Source organism: Rattus norvegicus, chromosome 14, assembly GCF_021556685.1.
Source record: "Rattus norvegicus strain SHRSP/BbbUtx chromosome 14, alternate assembly SHRSP_T2T, whole genome shotgun sequence".
In the NCBI taxonomy this organism is placed as follows: Eukaryota; Metazoa; Chordata; class Mammalia; order Rodentia; family Muridae; genus Rattus; species Rattus norvegicus.
In genome coordinates this window covers 69,516,475-69,533,957 of record NC_141547.1, presented here as the reverse complement: position 1 = coordinate 69,533,957, position 17,483 = coordinate 69,516,475, and positions in this window count along the sequence as shown.

Below are 17,483 nucleotides of genomic sequence, written 5' to 3'. Positions count from 1 at the left end.
AATTTTGTCAAATGCTTTCTCAGCATCTAATGAAATGATCATGTGGTTCTGTTCTTTCAGTTTGTTTATATAATGGATCACGTTGATGGTTTTCCGTATATTAAACCATCCCTGCATGCCTGGGATGAAGCCTACTTGATCATGGTGGATGATTGTTTTGATGTGCTCTTGAATTCGGTTTGCCAGAATTTTATTGAGTATTTTTGCGTCGATATTCATAAGGGAAATTGGTCTGAAGTTCTCTTTCTTTGTTGTGTCTTTGTGTGGTTTAGGTATAAGAGTGTTTGTGGCTTCGTAGAAGGAATTCGGTAGGGCTCCATCTGTTTCAATTTTTGTGGAATAGTTTGGATAATATTGGTATGAGGTCTTCTATGAAGGTTTGATAGAATTCTGCTCTAAACCCGTCTGGAACTGGGCTCTTTTTGGTTGGGAGACCTTTAATGACTGCTTCTATTTCCTTAGGAGTTATGGGGTTGTTTAACTTGTTTATCTGTTCCTGATTTAACTTCGGTACCTGGTATCTGTCTAGGAAATTGTCCATTTCATGAAGATTTTCAAATTTTGTTGAATATAGGTTTTTATAGTAAGATCTGATGATTTTTTGAATTTCCTCTGAATCTGTAGTTATGTCTCCCTTTTCATTTCTGATTTTGTTAATTTGGACGCACTCTCTGTGTCCTCTCATTAGTCTGGTTAAGGGTTTATCTATCTTGTTGATTTTCTCAAAGAACCAACTTTTGGTTCTGTTGATTCTTTCTATGGTCCTTTTTGTTTCTACTTGGTTGATTTCAGCTCTGAGTTTGATTATTTCCTGCCTTCTACTCCTCCTGGGTGTATTTGCTTCTTTTTGTTCTAGAGCTTTTAGGTGTGCTGTCAAGCTGCTGACATATGCTCTTTCCTGTTTCTTTCTGCAGGCACTCAGCGCTATGAGTTTTCCTCTTAGCACAGCTTTCATTGTGTCCCATAAGTTTGGGTATGTTGTATCTTCATTTTCATTAAATTCTAAAAAGTTTTTAATTTCTTTCTTTATTTCTTCCTTGACCAGGTTATCATTGAGTAGAGCATTGTTCAATTTCCACGTATATGTGGGCATTCTTCCCTTATTGTTAAGACCAGTTTTAGGCCATGGTGGTCCGATAGCACGCATGGGATTATTTCTATCTTTCTGTACCTGTTGAGGCCCGTTTTTTGACCAATTATATGGTCAATTTTGGAGAAAGTACCATGAGGAGCTGAGAAGAAGGTATATCCTTTTGCTTTAGGATAGAATGTTCTATAAATATCCGTTAAGTCCATTTGGCTCATGACTTCTCTTAGTCTGTCGACATCACTGTTTAATTTCTGTTTCCATGATCTGTCCATTGATGAGAGTGGGGTGTTGAAATCTCCCACTATTATTGTGTGAGGTGCAATGTGTGTTTTGAGCTTTAGTAAGGTTTCTTTTACGTATGTAGGTGCCCTTGTATTTGGGGCATAGATATTTAGGATTGAGAGTTCATCTTGGTGGATTTTTCCTTTGATGAATATGAAGTGTCCTTCCTTATCTTTTTTGATGAGTTTTAGTTGGAAATTGATTTTATTTGATATTAGAATGGCTACTCCAGCTTGCTTCTTCTGACCATTTGCTTGGAAGGTTGTTTTCCAGCCTTTCACTCTGAGGTAGTGTCTGTCTTTGTCTCTGAGGTGTGTTTCCTGTAGGCAGCAGAATGCAGGGTCCTCGTTGCGTATCCAGTTTGTTAATCTATGTCTTTTTATTGGGGAGTTGAGGCCATTGATATTGAGAGATATTAAGGAATAGTGATTATTGTTTCCCTTTATATTCATATTTGGATGTGAGGTTATGTTTGTGTGCTTTCATTCTCTTTGTTTTGTTGCCAAGACGATTAGTTTCTTGCTTCTTCTAGGGTATAGCTTGCCTCCTTATGTTGGGCTTTACCATTTATTATCCTTTGTAGTGCTGGATTTGTAGAAAGATATTGTGTAAATTTGGTTTTGTCATGGAATATCTTGGTTTCTCCATCAATGTTAATTGAGAGTTTTGCTGGATACAGTAACCTGGGCTGGCATTTGTGTTCTTTTAGGGTCTGTATGACATCAGTCCAGGATCTTCTGGCCTTCATAGTTTCTGGCGAGAAGTCTGGTGTGATTCTGATAGGTCTGCCTTTATATGTTACTTGACCTTTTTCCCTTACTGCTTTTAATATTCTTTCTTTATTTTGTGCGTTTGGTGTTTTGACAATTATGTGACAGGAGGTGTTTCTTTTCTGGTCCAATCTATTTGGAGTTCTGTAGGCTTCTTTTATGTCTATGGGTATCTCTTTTTTTAGGTTAGGGAAGTTTTCTTCTATGATTTTGTTGAAGATATTTACTGGTCCTTTGAGCTGGGAGTCTTCACTCTCTTCTATACCTATTATATTAGGTTTGATCTTCTCATTGAGTCCTGGATTTCCTGTATGTTTTGGACCAGTAGCTTTTTCCGCTTTACATTATCTTTGACAGTTGAGTCAATGATTTCTATGGAATCTTCTGCTCCTGAGATTCTCTCTTCCATCTCTTGTATTCTGTTGGTGAAGCTTGTATCTACAGCTCCTTGTCTCTTCTTTTGGTTTTCTATATCCAGGGTTGTTTCCATGTGTTCTTTCTTGATTGCTTCTATTTCCATTTTTAATTCCTTCAACTGTTTGATTGTGTTTTCCTGGAATTCTTTCAGGGATTTTTGTGTCTCCTCTCTATGGGCTTCTACTTGTTTATTTATGTTTTCCTGGAATTCTTTCAGGGATTTTTGCGATTCTTTCAGGCATTTTTGCGGTTCCTCTCTGTAGGTTTCTACTTGTTCTCTAAGGGAGTTCTTCATGTCTTTCTTGAAGTCCTCCAGCATCATGATCAAAAATGATTTTGAAACTAGATCTTGCTTTTCTGGTGTGTTTGGATATTCCATGTTTGTTTTGATGGGAGAATTGGGCTCCGATGGTGCCATGTAGTCTTGGTTTCTGTTGCTTGGGTTCCTGCGCTTGCCTCTCGCCATCAGATTATCTCTAGTGTTACTTTGTTCTGCTATTTCTGACAGTGGCTAGACTGTCCTATAAGCCTGTGTGTCAGGAGTGCTGTAGACCTGTTTTCCTCTCTTTCAGTCAGTTATGGGGACAGAGTGTTCTGCTTTCGGGCGTGTAGTTTTTCCTCTCTACAGGTCTTCAGCCGTTCCTGTGGGCCTGTGTCTTGAGTTCACCAGGCAGCTTTCTTGCAGCAGAAAGTTTGGTCTTACCTGTGGTCCTGAGGCTCAAGTTCGCTCGTGGGGTGCTGCCCACGGGCTCTCTGCAGCGGCAGCAACCAGGAAGACCTGTGCTGCCCCTTCCGGGTGCTTCAGTGCACCAGGGTTCCAGATGGTCTTTGGCTTTTTCCTCTGGCGTCCGAGATGTGTGTGCAGGGAGCAGTCTCTTCTGGTTTCCCAGGCTTGTCTGCCTCTCTGAAGGTTTAGCTCTCCCTCCCACGGGATTTGGGTGCAGAGAACTGTTTATCCGGTCTGTTTCTTTCAGGTTCCGGTGGTGTCTCAGGCAGGGGTCCTGCCGCTCCTGGGCCCTCCCCCACGGGAGCCCAGAGGCCTTATACAGTTTCCTCTTGGGCCAGGGATGTGGGCAGGGGTGAGCAGTGTTGGTGGTCTCTTCCGCTCTGCAGCCTCAGGACTCAGAATTTGTTTTTATGTTTCATTGTACTATTTCTCTAATTTTGTGCCAACATTCCACTACCTTACATATTGTTTTGCAAAAACTACACTACTGAAACCATTATTACACGAAAATCTCCTAGCAAATTTTGGAAACTAGGTTTAAACTGGGAGAATAATATGAAAAGCTCATTTTTATATATTTACTGTGTCTCAGATATTGTTGTGCCCTACATGAACATATGATCTCATTTATTAAGGATATTACTTTATAATATAATTATGATACATGAAATCAAAGAATAAACCAAAAATAACTCAAGAAGAAATAGAAATTCCAAATAAACAATTTTATGACAATGATTTACTAAAAAATGTTTTAAAATAAAAAAGTAGTATGTCCAAAAAACTAATTCTATAAATCATCAAAATAATTCTAAATTTAACAAATTCAAATGGTAGGAAAGGAAAGAACATTTCCCCGAACCCATTTTAAAATTATAAAACAATGTGTCGCATGATTTTGATTAAGCTCATACATTAGTTGGATTTGGATAATCTCCGCTATCAAAAATGCTTGGGACCAGAAATACTTCAGATTTCATATTTCTGTAGATTTTGAACTTTGTGCACATTTCTTGTGACAATGTCAATTCTGAAGTGAAATTCATGTCCATGTGGACCTGTATGCATACGATTATTTTTGGTGATTTCAACAGAACTTTTAGTGCACCTGCATTTTGACTTTTGAGCATGAAATATGGTCAAATGTAGCTTTATTCATCTGTAATATTTAAGGCAGCACTTAAAAAAGATTCAAAGAAGCTGAAAAGATGGCTTAGCATTTAATACTACATATTGCTCTTGTAGGGGACAGAAACTCAATTCCTAGTGTCCATAGCAAGTGTCCCACCTTGTGTCTCCTTGTCTGCACCTACATCCACACACTTACACCCATGCTCACAGACACACCTGCACATACACACTTGTTTTGGATACTCGAATGTTTCAGATTTTGGATTTTTACACTAGAGATGTTCAACTTGTACAATAGGGATAGTGTGACTCTGTATCCAATAATACACTTATATCTTCTATAGCGTGTATAACTTGTTGTTTTATGAATTCATATATGTCATGAAATATAGAAAAATCTAAAAGTTAAAAACGGTGTCTAAGAATATCATATTAGTCAATTGTTTTTCTACCGTACTGATATACCTGAGGCAGGCTAACTATAAAGAGGAAAGAGACTTCTTTTACTCATAATTTCGGAAGTTCAAGAGCCTGGTGTTTGTGATGAGTCTTTTGTCTGCATCACAGAGAGGTAGAAACATACATGAGGAAGAGGTCATACTGAAGAAAAGGAAGCCAGAGAAGCATTTAGGGTCACAATCACTGATAACAACTTACTTTCTCCAGAGATCAAAAGACCCTGTGAAACGTACGCAACTATTTTCTAAAAGCAACTTCCTCAGAGGCTGAACAGATATCTAGAGAACATTCCATCCTAAAACAAAAGAATATACTTTCTTCTTAGCATCTCACGGTACCTTCTCCAAAATTGACCATATAATCAGTCACAGAACAGGCCTCAACAGATAAAAGAAGATTGAAATAATCCCACGCAGCCTATCAGATCACCATGGACTAAGGCTGGTCTTCAATAACAACAAAAATGACAGAAAGCCCACATACAATAGGAAGCAGAAAAATGCTCTACTCAATGATAACTTGGTCAAGGAAGAAATAAAGAAATTAAAGACATTTTAGAATTTAATGAAAATGAGGGCACAACATACCCAAACTTATGGGACACAATGAAAGCAGTGCTAAGAGGAAAACTCATAGCTCTGAGTGCCTCCAAAAAGAAACTGGAGAGAGCATAAACTAGCAGCTTGACAGCACACCCGAAAGCTCTAGAACAAAAAGAAACAAATACACCTAAGAGGAGTAGAAGGCAGGAAATAATCAAACTCAGGGCTGAAATCAACCAAGTAGAAACAAAAAGAACTATACAAAGAATCAACAAAACCAGGAACTGGTTCTCTGAGAAAATCAACAAGATAGATAAAAAACCCTTAGCCAGACTAACCAGAGGGCACACAGTGAATATCCAAATTAACAAAATCAGAAATGAAAAGGGAAACAGAACAGAAACTGAGGAAATTCAAAACTCATCAGATCCTACTACAAAAGCCTGTTCTCAACAAAACTGGAAAATCTGTATGAAATGGACAATTTTCTAGACAGAAACCAGGTACCAAAGTTAAATCAGGAACAGATAAACCAGTTAAACAACCCCATAACTCCTAAAGAAATAGAAGCAGTTATTAAAAGTCTCCCAGCCAAAAAGAGCCCAGGACCAGATGGGTTTAGTGCAGAATTCTATCAGACCTTCATAGAAGACCTCATACCAATACTATCCAAACTATTCCACAAAATAGAAACAGAAGGAACACTACCAAATTCCTCCTATGAAGCCACCATTACTCTTATACTTAAACCACACAAAGATCCAATAAAGAAAGAAAACTTGATTTTGTTAATTTGTATACTGTCTCTGTGCCCTCTGGTTAATCTGGCTAAGGCTTTATCTGTTTTACTGATTTTTTTCAAAGAACCAGCTCCTGGTTTTGTTGATTCTTTATATAGTTCTCTTTGTTTCTACTTGGCTGATTTCAGTCCTGAGTTTGATTATTTCCTGCGGTCTACTTCTCTTGTGTGTATTGCTTCTTTATGTTCTAGAGCTTTCAGATGTGCTGTCAAGCTGTTAGTGTATGCTCTCTCCAATTTATTTTGGAGGCACTCAGAGCTATGAGTTTCCTCTTAGCACTGCTTTCATTGTGGCCCATAAGTCTGGGCATGTTGTGTCTTTTTTTTAATCAAATTCTAAAATGTCTTTAATTTCTTTTTTTATTTTTTCCTTGACCAAGTTATCATTGAGTAGAGCATTGTTCAATTTCCATGTATATGTGGATTTTTTTTTTGTTGTTGTTGTTGAAGACCAGCCCCTAATCCATGGTGATTTGATAGGATGCATAGGATTATTTCAACCTTCTTGTATCTCTTTAGGCTTGTTTTGTGTCTGATTATATTGTTAATTTTGGAGAAGGTACTGAGAAGAAGGTATATTCTTTTGTTTAGGATGAAATATTCTGTAGATAACTGTTAAGTCCATTTGTTTTAGAGCTTCTGTTAGTTTCACTGTGTCTCTGTTTAGTTTCTGTTTCTGTGATCTGTCCACTGGTGAGAGTGGGAGTGTTAAAGTCTCTTACTATTATTGTGTGAGGTGCAATGTATGCTTTGAGCTTCAGTAATGCTTCTTTTACAAATGTGGGTGCCCTTGCATTTCTGGCATAGATGTTCAGAATTGAGAATTTCTCCTGGTTGATTTTTCCTTTGATGAGTATGTAGTGTCCTTCTCAATCTTTTTTGATAATTTTTGGTTGAGTGTCTATTTTATTAGATACTAGAATTGCTACTTTAGCTTGTGTTTTGGGACCATTTGCCTGAAAAAATTTTTTCATCCTTTTACTTTGAAGTAATGTCTGTCTTGTCACTGAGATGTGTTTCCTGTATGCAGCAAAATGCTGGGTCCTATTTATGTATCCAGTCAGTTAGTCTTTGTTTTTTTTTTTTCAATTGAGGAATTAAGTCTAATGATGTTAAGAATTAGCGATTGTTGTTTCCTGTTATTTTTGTTGTTAGAGGCAGAATGTTTGTGTGGCTCTCTTCTTTTGGGTTTGTTGCAAAAAGATTACGTTCTTGCTTTTTCTAGGGTGTAGTTTCCTTCCTTGTGTTGGAGTTTTCCATCTTTTATCCTCTGTAGGGCTGGATTTGTGAAAAGATATTGTGTAAATTTGGTTTTGTCATGGAATATCTTGGTTTCTCCACCTATGTTAATTCAGAATTTTTTTGGGTATAATAGCCTGGGCTGGCATTTGTGTTCTCTTAGTGTCTATATGACATCTGCCCAGGATCTTCTGGATTTCATAGTTTCTGGTGAGAAGTCTGGTGTAATTCTGATGGGTCTGCCTTTATATGTTACTTGACCTTTTGCCCTTTACTGCTTTTAATATTCTTTCTTTGTTCTGTGCATTTGGTGTTTTAATTATTAAGTGACGGGAGATATTTCTTTTCTGGTCCTATCTATTTGGTGTTTTGTAGGCTTCTTGTATGTTTATGTTTATGAGCATCTGTTTTGTTATTCGATATATTTCTTTATTTACACTTCAAATGTTATTCCCTTTCCCGGTTTCCTGTCCATAAGCCCCCTATCCCCTCACCCATAAGGGTGTTCCCCCCATCCACTCCTCCCCTTATTACTCCTCCCCGACATTGGCAGGACCAAGGGCTTCCCCTTCCACTGGTGCCCCAACAAGGCTATTCTCTGCTATACATGCAATTGGAGCCCTGGTCAGTCCATGTATAATCTTTCGGTAGTAGTTTAGTCCCTGGAAGCTCTGGTTGGTTGCAAGGCCCTTCAGCTCTTTTAATCCTTCCTCTAATGCCCCCAAAGGGGGTCACATATATGGGCCACATGCTGGGCAAGCTCTGAATGGCCGTTCCTTCAGTCTTTGCTCTAAACTTTGGACATCTCTTTCTTTAGGTAAGGGAAGCTTTCTTCTGTAATTTTGTTTAAACTACTTACTGCCCTTTTAAGTTGGGGATCTTTGCTCTCTTCTATACCTATTTTTCTTAGGTTTGGTCTTTTTATTGTGTCCTGGGTTCTTGAATTTTTTAAGTTAGAGGCTTTTTGCCTTTTGTCTTCTAGGGTATCTTCTGTGCCTGAGATTCTCTTGCCAATCTCTTGTATTCTGTTGGTGATGCTTCTGGCTATGACTCCTGATTTGTTTCCTAGGATTACTATCTCTCAGGTTGTCTCCCTTTGTGCTTTCTTTATTGTTTCTATCTCCATTTTTAAATCTTGGATGGTTTTGTTTAATTCCTTCACCTGCTTGGTTGTGTTTTTCTGTAATTCTTTAAGGGATTTTTGTGTTTCTTCTTTAAGGGCTTCTACCTGTTTACCTGCGTTCTTCTGTATTTCTTTAAGTGAATTTTTGTGTCCTTAAATGCCTCTGTCACATTGATGAGATGGGATTTTAGGTCTGAATCTTGCTTCTCAGGTGTCTTAGGGTATCCAGGGCTCAGTGTGGTGGGGGAACTGGATTCTGATTTTGTCAAGTAGCATTCGTTTCTGTTGCTTATGTTCTTGTGCTTGCCTTATTCTATCTGGTTATCTCTAGTGCTAACTGATCTTGCTGTCTCTGACTGCAGCCTATCCCGCCTGTGATCCTGGTTGTGACATAATTCCTCGGAGTTCAGTTGTTTTTCTGATTCTTGTGAGCCTGGGATCCTGTAATCATGAGATCCTGAGATTCTGGTTGTGTCGGAATTCCTAGGATTCAAGCTGCTTCTGGGATCCTGAAATCCTGGTGTGATCATGCTCCTGAGATCCTGTTGTGTCACAGCTCCTTGGGGTCAATCTTTCTCTGGGTGTTTCAGGAGTGGGTGGGGGACCAGAACCCTGCATCTGCATCAGAGACAGGTGCAAGCTGGAAGGAACTGGCTGGACAGGGGGTTCGTGTTTCCCTGGTTCCTGTGGAGGTCCCAGTTACATCAGGTGTTGGGAAAGATAATGTGGCTTCAATTGTGATCTTGAGTGTGTCAGAGCTCTAGTGATCCTATGTGTGTCTGATCTCTGGGGATTTGAGCTTCCTCTGCGATCCTCTGATCCTGGGCGTGTCAGAGTACCTGGGAGTCAGGCTCCCTCTGTTGTAGGAGGGGGTGCAAAGCCAGCACCTTAGGTCTGCTCCATGTGCAGGTTCAAACTAGAAATGATCCCGGGCCACTGGCACAGGGGTTCCTGTGTTCATGAACATGGGGGTCCCAGTTACTCTGGGGGGTGGGGCAGATGTTGCCTCACCTGTAATCCTGGGCGTGTTATAGCACCTGGGTATTGAGCTTCCTCTGGGTGTTGTAGGAGTGGGTGCAGAGTCAGCACTCCAGGTCTGCTCTGGGAGCAGGTTCAGACCAGAAGGCACAATTTAGTGATACTGTTTGGGGAGTTTTAGGAGATATAGCATTGCTGGAGGAAATCCCTAGGGGTGGGGTTAAGAATTTACAGACACAGAAACAGTGTCTTAGACTAAGCCTGAGGTAACCCCCTGTGGTGGGATCTGTCCCCACCTAATGAACTTCAGTTGCAGAAACAGGCAACTCCAGATATGCACTTTGCATTGGCCTTATCTTTTCTGCTCTTGCTGTTTTGTGCTCCTTATGACAACCATAGGTTGGGTTAGGTGTGGGCCTGCCCTCTTTATGGGCTCAGCTTCTAACATTCTTTCCTGTAAGGTGAGGAAAGAACATTCTTGTTGACACCTTTTAAATCTCATTGAATAAGTCTGTGTCTTTAAATAAGTATTTTTGACAATTATATACATACATATATATACAGACAATTATATACATTGACCTATAGGTAGACTCTATTGTGGCCAGATTCTTCATTACCCCCTTACTCCTCTCCTACTCTTTCTGCAAAGCCCTGTGTTCATATTCCCCGGGTAGTTGAGTTTTCTCTCCATAGGCTTTGACTCTGTGAGCTGAAATCCCTTTAACTAGACCTTTTCTTTTCCTTCCTACAATGATTGCTCTTTATGCTTCATGGTACATTATGTGTACATTATTTGTTTTTGTTATTTTTCCATGGATTTTCTTCTAGCTACAAAAGCCATGTTCAGGGGATGGAAGATTACTATGATGGTTTGCTGTCATTTATGCCTTTCCTCCTTAGCTCAGGAGTAGCTCTGGGGAAGGATTGTTCTAACTTTTTCCAAACCTATGTTATTTAAAATGCGGAGTGAGTGTCACGTGGTGCCTCCTGGGTAAATGAATGACTGCAGGGTCAGCGCCTTAAACATTAGGAGGTGTACAGTAACAGCTTTAGAATTCAGAATCTCCTGAGTTTAAGGCTAATTCAGGAAAGAAGTTTTATCTGTTTGTTTTTTTAAATTAAAACCTATTTTTATATATTTGATAGATATATGAATCTGGAAGTTTGTGTAGTTATATTCCATTGTCCTCAAAATACCACTGCTCCAACTTTAGAAACATTAAAACTAGGCCAGATTAATTTATTCACGATCCTACTGTTACAGAATTGTAGATCCAACAACTGAATCCAGGGCCTGTTCACTTCGAACCTTGGCCTCCACTCACTTGAACTCTGTAGACAATTGTGTTTACTTTGGAGAGTAGATGCCAAGATGTTCAAGAGTCCTGATGACTTCTTGGGTCAAGATGGCCTGTTTTTCTTTTGAATTAGGTACAGGATGCAAGTTGTCTCTTGGGTTAACAGAAAATTGCCTTATCCAGAAGTCATCTAGCTCCTCTCCTTTTCCTATAACTTGCCTCTTTCACTAGTCATTTAGATATAGTTTAGTCATCCCTCAATGGCCAGGGGGACACTACAGAGTATTAGGTAGGTGTGTGTGTGTGTGTGTGTGTGTGTGTGTGTGTGTGTGTGTGTGTGTGAAAGCTTTTGATATCATTATAGAGGAGATCTTAATTAATGTTTCACAGTGCTAAGAAATAATTTCTGGTTGAATGATTGGGACTGCATGATCAGATCAGAAGAATAATCTGATAGCCTCAAAAAAGGCTAGGTGGAAGAAGGGGAGGGACAGAAGATGGACAAATCAACTAAGAGCACATTGCTTTATAAGGAGACAAAGAATAAGAGTGAGAACACGAATAGCAATGGGTTGTCAAGTACAAGGTCAATGTAAGAAATGCTGCAAGTATAACTGAAGTGGTGTTTTATTCTATTTTAATCTTCTGAGCATACGGAAGCCAGAACATTGCTACTTTCTGGGGTGGTTTGAATGATAATGGCCCACATAGGCTCATATATCTGCATACTTCATCACCAAGGCATGGAACTGTTCGGGAGGATCAGGAGGTATAGCCTTGTTGGAGGAGATACGATCTTTTTGGAGAAGGTGTGTTAATGGGAGCAAGCGTTGAGGTTTCAAAAAGCTCATCCCAGGCCCGCTGTCTCCCCCTCCTTGCCTGATGCCAATGGCTCAGGGTGCAAAGTCAGCTCCAACACCACGCCTGTCTGCCTTGCTCTGTGATGATAATGGACTAACCCTCTGAAACTGTAGGCAAGCTCCCAATTAAATGTTTTCTTTTATAAGAGTTACTGTGATCATAACGTCTCTTCAGAGCAACAGAACAGTAAGGCATGTTTTTATCTGTTTACTTTGATTTTATTTTATTTTTATAGAGCATCAATTCAATTGAATTCAACAAATATTTGTTAGGCCCTGCTTTGGGCCAGGACGGCTTACAGTATGGTAGTTGATGCAGTGAAAAAGCCTCTATCTGAACTGGGAGAGATGAGGGATTGCTTTCCAGAGTTTAGAGATGTGTTCAAAGGTTGCCTTCTGAGTGAAGGAAAGAAAGGAGGGAAGAGAGAGCTGTCCAGATGGAAAGATACCGTGTGGTGATGAAATACATTCAAATTTTGAGGTTCAGCTATCTGTAGGAGAAAAAATACGAATTAGGATTTGGTATTTGTAGGATGAGGGTTTTTTCTTTTTAATATAGGGGTATAGTGGTTCACGTTGTTACACAAGATGAACTATGCTTTAGGAAGTTTAGAATCTGGCAGCCACAGGCAGCATGGTATTTGGAAAAAAAATACTAGACTTGGGAAGCATTAAGTTGGGGCGCTGGCCATGTATTTTAGTCATCTGTTGAGCAACTTTACATCCTGTAATCTCTATGGATTAATCCTGTCTTTCTGTTTGTATATACAATCCCTGTGTATATGATCTCTTTTTTTCAGTTTGTGGGTTTCAGAGAACAGGAACAGGCTTGCCCCTTTAAAAGCCACTTACTGTAGCCTGCCTGGAATTTAAAATTTTATGGCTTATTCCATCAATCCCTGTGATATTACCCCATCTGAATTTAGCTAAGCAGGCTAATGCATAATTAGCATTTCTCTCCACTTCTCCCTGCGGCTCCCTAATGAGCTGGGAATTACGTTTTCACAGTGTGTACTGGGAAGGCAGACATGGCTGGGATGATTTCTGATCTGACTGTCCTTTTCCACCCCGTAAACTCCGGCTTTGCCATTTTTGCTATTACTTTTAAAACAGTTCCTTTGTCTGATGGGCATGTTATCATTATTTAATAAACTTGGCAGGACTGCACTTCCTCATAAACCCCAGTTCCAGCATTCTGACCTTCAGCAGCAGCTTAATTAACTGGGCCTCTCCTGGTGAAAGCAACAGTGTTGTTTTATTTCTTACTGTTGAGACACGTTAATGATTTATCAGCAGGGTATTAATGTTCATTTTCATTCAACGACGACTCAAGATACACCTTTCACAGTTTATTAATTTTAAGGTTCCCTAGATCAAAATCATCTGTGAAGGTTAAAAGCCAGTTTAAAAAATTGTCATGTACTTACCTGGTTTATGATAATTGAAGCTGTGTCTGTTTTGACAAAGTGGGGCATATCAGCCTGGGGATGATGGTGTGAGATTCAGGTATGCACTTTTGTAAGCATTCAGGATAATTCCAGAAGATGTCGTTAATTAAAGATCTGAGCTTCAGGTATATTACTTGTATTAGAAAGGGATTTGTAATAAATATTATCGAGTTTCATTGGGAAACATTATGAGAAAGAATACTGTGACCTAAAAACATTAAATACAGAAGCACTGAAATTTTCATTTTTTACTAAGGTTTTCCAGATCACAGTACCAAAACTGTTATTGGGTTAGCTGCTGGTTTGTAATAAAATATCCTAATAGTCACTTCTCTGGATTGACAATTTGGACAGAGCACTGTGGGCCATTCTTTACTGGTTGTAGCTGGAGTATACATAAACGTCTTTGATTTGTTGACATGCTGGCTGATTGGTCAGAGAGGGTCTCAGAGGAAAAGTCTGGTCTTTGTTCACTGTGTGACTCCATTAGAGCTGGATAGCAAAAGACTATTTTCTATGTTAATGTAGTCCAGCATTTTACAAGTGGATTATAAGGAATTTTCTTAAATCTTTGCAAGAGAGTCCTGTAATTAAATAATAAACAAGTTTGATTGAACAAAGGAAAGGAGGCTTGTTCACTGAAGGACTTCTCTTAGCTGTTAATATACGAAGAATCGTGGGAAATTTTCCTGAGTTGATGTGGATTCCTCAAACCGATTTGGCTTTAGAACTTTGGTTGTTTGGATGTTTGAATCCTGGTTTCATGTAGCTCAGGCTGAGCTCGAACTCACTAAGTGGCCAAGAGAGGATGGCCTTGAACTGATTTTCCTAGGTTCACTTCCAGAGCTTATGAAGCTTTGGTGGGGTTTGAATGAGAAATATCCCTATAGGCTCAGCCATTTGAACGTGGGGTTCCCAGTTGGTGGCACTGTTTGGAGAGGTTGAGAAGGTGTGGCCTTAATGGAGGAAGCATGTCACTGTAGGTAGGCTTTGAGAGGTAGAAAGCCTCATGCCAGTTTTAGCCCATGCCCTTCCATTCCTGCTGACATCTGAAGATGTGATTTCTAAGCTCGCTCCTCCTGCCACCATACCTGCTGCTTGGTGCTATGCTTCTATGCTGTGACGGGTTCTTATCCCCTGGAACTGTAAGCCAAAACACATGCTTTTCCATAAGGTGCTTTGCTCATGCTGCTTTACCACAGCAATAGAAAAGTGACTCATACAGTAGCCAATGAGGATGGTCTTGACTATTTTTTTATCTATTTTTTGAGTGCTGGGTTCAAGCCTGTGCTATCATACCTTGACTACTCCAGCTCCCTAACTGGGGTAGATAATCTTTAGCAAAATATGACAGTTAAAACATGTTTAAAGCATCCTTCAATTAGCTTTTAATTTTTTAAGCTCTGCTTTTGACATCTTTTACAGACTATTCATCTGGAAGTGAAATTTTACAATCATTTTTTTTTTCAAGAAGAAAATGGTATAAAACAATGACAACTGCTGATGGCCATGTTGTTTTGTGAGTGATCAGTGAATCCTCCATGATTGTCCTGGGAACCCATTTTCATGACAGTTTTCCCGAGATTGATTTTTTTTAATATGGAGGTTCTTCTATAGTTTTAATAGCACCAATAACACCTAGAAGGAGCAAAGAATGGAGAAAAAATGATCTTTATAGCTACTCTTTAGGAAGAACTTACAGTATATTATCCATCCATTCAGTATGTAGTTTATTACAGTACAGACAAAAATGGTAAAAATGCAGGGACTTAAGTATCAACATTGAAAATTTGGGCTAGATCCTATCTACGTAACAACAGCTCTGAGGTTCTGATGCCTATAATATAAATTGAATACAGCAGGATCACACTTTCAGGATTTTGAGATCCCATGAGCTGGTATGTAAACATTATGGCCTTTAGGATAGTGTAGATGCTTTATATAAAGTAGCAATGATTCTTGGGGATGATATATTACTTTTAAGGCCCAGGTAGAAAAAGTTGGGAGTGGGGGTGGGATTGAGGGCTCATTGGTGAATTCGAGAATTCACCTCGAATTTGGAATTTACGTGGTGATGTCAAAGATGCTCCTGGAAGCCCTCAGCCAGTCTGGAGGCACCGCCGTGTACACTTTGTGCCTGCAATGATGTTAATCCATGGCATGTGCCGTTTCAGGTAATTTATCAGTCAGCCCCTCAGCTTTTTCTGGCCACATGCCTAAAGCGGCCATCTCCTTTCCTTAATTGCTCCTCCTACTTTCACCCAACCACTTTACCTTCCTTCTAACACTTAGCACTTTATGAGGTGACCTTATGCATTTATTTATATGTTTCCTGACAGCTCCTTTCCAGATAGAAATTAATCTCCATGAGTCCTTCTATGGGTAGAGACTGTGGTCTGACCCCCAGAAGCAACTCAACAAATATTTGTGATTGGATACAGAAGAAGCGGGGACCAGATGGAAAGGTCATCTTGTGGTGTTTTAGGAGGGAGGGCCGTGAACTTCACTCTCCTTGTGTGGCTTTGAGTTTTACATGGGTAGCTTGCCTGGCTAATGAAGAGGAGAGTCAAGTCAGGATACAGAGCAGCCAGAGAGCTCTGAATAGAGGGCCTGTCCATTAGAGTATCTGTGAAGATGTAGAGACATCAAAGACGGGAGAAGGTGAAGTAGGGCTGACCCAGAATTCCCCTAATCAGTCAAGGCTTTTTTATGGCTCAGTACTTTTGCTCCATGAATCTATCTCCTTGCCTGTGGATTCAAAACTCACTTATCTTCTAAGACCTCTGGTCAAGCTTGACAAACCTTTTCTACTTTTCCTTCTCAGAAACAAAATAGGCTACACTCTACCTTTGGGTCCTTTCTGTATTACATACATACTTCTCGAACCTGTGCTCTTCCATAGGATCAGTTGTATCATTATCTGCAGAGAGAAACTGGCATATTATTGCTAGAAACCACCTTTGTTTGCTGCAAGAACATGTGTTTGTTTGCTCAGATTACATTGCCAGTTCAAGTGGAACTGTTATCCTCCTTTCCTAGGGTGGGAGTTGTGGGGCCGGTAACTGGATCCACTACAATGTTATATCCATGGCAAATGATTGTTTCACAGAAGGGTGTGCATCAGAAAATTGGGAAGTCAAGAAATGACGAGTACAGATTGATACTTCCACTGGAACAATTAATAAAAGCAAAAGTAAAAGCAAAATTCAAACCAACCAATAAACCGAACCAAACCAAAGAATCCTTTTCATTGAAATTTCCAAGCTCATTGGAGATAATCTAAAGGATCTTATCATTCAAACCACAGAGAAAATTAAAACAAATACAGAGAAAGCCAGATTTAACAAGAAGACAGAATTCTGCTGGGTATTTTATATCTTGAGTCTGGAGGGTCTGAAGCAACCTGACTTCTTGATGATTCAAAGATCTTTTTCTTGCTTTGATGAGGGTGAGTTGAGATGATTGTTACCCTTTTAAAATCATCATCCTGGCTGAACACAAGGCTTTTCTCTTATCATCAGAATGGGAACACCTTGACTCAGGGACTGAATCTTTAATGTCTTAGTCACATCTTTTAGTGTGGCTTAAGTGAACGAACAAAGAAATGGACCACAGGAATAAGCAGCCAGTCTTGTGATTGATGGCAAAGTTAGGAGTTGGAATTTTTGTCGTTTTTAGCACTCTCACATAATTCACAATATTCAGGAACTATATCAGCAACTGGAATTATTGATTTCTTGTTTCTTCCAAATCCTCATTACTGTCTTTTCCTACCATTTCATTTTGGCCCCCTCTTTATCTTTGAGGTACCGGGGAAACAAATTCCCTCTAATTGAGGGCTCTTGTTATGAGGATTTGTTTTCATTGTTGCTTGGTTTTTTAACAAACAGCGTATTTCAGCAACTGGTGATTAATGTGATGTAAGGCGTGAACATGCTACATGAGTCATTACATTAGACTCAATATGGTTAATGGTTTGTTATGCTCGGAGGGAGCAGCAGGGAGCTTGATGAGTGCTGGGGTCAGGAAAAGAAAGCACAGATTGTCTAATTTATAAGCTGATAACTGTCACCATTCTTCTAACAGCAAATGAAGGGATGACTCTGAGGAATTGTTTTCCTTCCCATGACCAGTGTCCATGAGTTCTAAGTAGAGTCATATACCAGAGCGTTCTAAAGCGATACAATGGCAGTGTTGATGTTTAGCTCTCTTTACCAGACAAATTCATCTTAACAATTTCTACTTCTCAGCTCTTAAAATGAAAGTAAGAGAACCAGTTTAAGAAATGATGTTGAAAACCCGCTTTTATAATAAATT